The sequence below is a fragment of the Toxorhynchites rutilus genome, chromosome 3 (genome assembly GCF_029784135.1).
Source record: "Toxorhynchites rutilus septentrionalis strain SRP chromosome 3, ASM2978413v1, whole genome shotgun sequence".
In the NCBI taxonomy this organism is placed as follows: Eukaryota; Metazoa; Arthropoda; class Insecta; order Diptera; family Culicidae; genus Toxorhynchites; species Toxorhynchites rutilus.
This window is the reverse complement of record NC_073746.1, coordinates 159343541-159346625: the sequence shown is the minus strand read 5'-3', so window position 1 is coordinate 159346625 and position 3085 is coordinate 159343541.

The following is a 3085-nucleotide window of genomic DNA, read 5'->3' as shown; positions in this document are numbered from 1 at the left end:
TGTTATGCATTATATTGGAGGTAACGAGGGATGGGTTGTTTTACCATCGTTCGTGGAGCATATGAATTTGAATCATGTATTTTGATTTATTTTTTTCTCATACTCACCTTCAACTTATACGATATATTAAGAAAAAAATACACAAACATCTCATACTATTTAAACAAGATATATTTACAACGACAATAGTGAAATCTGTTTCATCATATAAAGGTCGTGTAAATGATCTCAGAGACAACACACAAAACCTACACTAACAGGTCGCACTACGGCACCGGTACCTCTCTTAAAGTGTCCATCTAGGACAAATTGATGCGCGGAGTAGCATAACGAGTTCTCCTACCTACATCCACCAACCATTTGGTGGGAAACCGAATAGACACATCAGGCGTATCGAATGAATGGAACCGGAATGACATATGCAAGAAAATACACCACTGATCGTACAGATTGATTACATTCATTTCATAGGTTCTTCCCGAGTTTCCACCAGGTGATTGACATAACCACCAGCACAGCGTTTATGAGGCCATTCACAATAGGAAATAAATATCGGGTAATGTCTTAACGATTCCGTCACAGTTACACCGGGTTTCACTGTGTGAACATCGCAATTGCATTCTTCTCTCCTGCGCAAAACAAAAGTCGGCGCGGAACGGCGCTGAAACTGCGGCCACAATCGGCATTTAATTTCCATTTTATTAAATAACATCGGCAGCAGAACATTACACCCAGGATTCTACGGTATGCGTAATCGTCTATTATAGTAGTCTTTGTCCGGCCGCCGGCTGCGGGGTCTGCCCAGTATCTCGAACTTTGGGATATTCCATTTAATTGGACCACACTTTCGTTCTTGATTCCACGCTATGCCCATCCAAATCCATAATTATGAGGAGACCACGCGTTGCAAGCTTTGGCGGCATTGTGCTTTTGGAAATACCGTCGAGCTGAAATGTATAAATTATGGCAATAATAAGATGCGTAATTCGGCAATAAATTATTTTCAGTGATACTGCACATTCTTACTAATATTTTCTCCTTCCACTCGTTCTCGACTTTTTCCACTTCTCGCAATTCTACTGATTCTTTCCTGTCAGCGCTCGCCGCGCTGCCGGACTTTACGATTATCTCACGAACCGTTCAACTTTTTATCAAACTCAATTCATTTCACGCGTTAAGGTACCACTAGTGTACCATCCCACTTTGGGCAAAAGTTATATTTCTCCACTGCTCTGGTTTTGCGGTTATGGAGGAAGAGATCGTATTATCTGTCCTCGTGGCGACCTGAATCCAAACGTCGAGCGTTGATTTTTTTTTTTTGCAAACCGGAGGGTAATCATCAATAAGGCCACCAGAAAACACCAGAAGTGGCAAGTTGTTACAGATTTCGTATATTCTCACTGTTAAGATCAACGGTGAGAGATTGTATGGTGCACAACAAGTACGCAGAGTTGGTTTTGTTGATGTTTATCAAAGGCATAACGTGACTCATATTGAGTTGGAGAATAAGTCCGTAGCGTAGCTTTTATATATAAAAAAAACAATAATTATATCAATAAGTTAATCAATTATATGTTTGCCGCAGTTTATTTTTTCCGCCAATTCACGACTGGTTTCGCGACCATTCTTCCTCAAAAGTGATTTGAGACGTTCTTCATCGAATTCAGAAGGGGCGTGTCAAAGACGTCAAAGTCGCCAACTTTGCAAACTATTTCCGTGCTGTAGACCATCTCCATACAAGTCGCCAATGTCTCGGGCTGCTTCGGCATCATTTTGACCTCGATGAAAGCAAAGAAGAGCAGGTGTCGAAACTGTTGATTTTTGCCTCCTCCTTATTCCATTTCCAAACCTCAAAACTAGTTTCAAAAATAAAATAACTCAAAAATATAACTAACATAGTTATGTGGAGCAGAAAGTTCTCTCGAATGAATACATTGGAATACATTCGTTGGCCTCCCGACCGCAGGTTTATGGTGCCCATTTGGCTTCTGTGCGAGAGTTGTGTGACCATGCGTCTTCTAATGACAAAATCTTAATATGTGGTGACTACAATCAGCCTCATATTGCGTGGGAACCGAATACCGATTCTGTTGTTGACCTGAATCCCGCTTTGACCTCCGCCGCGAGTGCTGTTCTAGTGGATGGAGTGGCATTTCTCGATCTCCAGCAGCGTAACTTCGTTCGCAACTCTCGCGGTCGCACATTGGATCTAGTGTTCTGTGCTCCCGACATCAACATAACTATCAGCGAATCCGTATCACCACTGTTAGCGGTGGATCTGCACCATCCTCCATTAATACTGTCGTTACAAGCTACAGGTGGAGTAGTGTCGGCTGCCGAGGATCGAGACGAAGCTGAACGACCGTTGAACTACTCTAAAATTGATTTCGCTGTATTCAATGAGTTTCTGTGTAGCTACGATCGGAGTGTCCTTGGTCATGACGTAAATCACATGGCGACGCGTTTTTGCGAAATTGTTTGCGGCTGCCTCGTAACAAATACTCCACGAAAAAAACCTCCTATGTTTCCAGCTTGGAGCACTCCACTCCTTCGCGTCCTACGGAGCGACAAAAATTCCTGACAACGCAAATTGCGACGTCGACGAACTGTTGAAACCAAGCACCACTTTCAACTCGCTAGCAATGCATTCCGCAGTCTTAACGCTACTCTCTACAAATCGTACGTGCTCCGTGTCCAGACGAACTTGCGTAGGAACCCAAGAAGTTTCTGGAATTTTGTCAATTCCAAGCGGAAAACTGCAGATATCCCGTCTAAGGTGTTCTTGGGCGATCGGGAGTCGTCTTCTGTTCCTGAAACATGTGATTTGTTTTCAAAACACTTTGCTTCAGTTTTTGTAGCTGATGTAGCCACCCCATCCGAAGCCGAGAGGGCTGCAGCTAACGTTCCAGAGGGTTTAACAGATTTGCGGTCATTCGCTGTTACTCCACAGATGGTTGAGAAGGGTGTAAAAAAGTTGAAATGTTCAACAGTTTCTGGCCTAGATGGCATTCAAGCAATAGTATTTCGCCGCTGTGCTACAGCTTTGGCTTTACCACTCTTCCGTATCTACACAACTTCGCTGGAT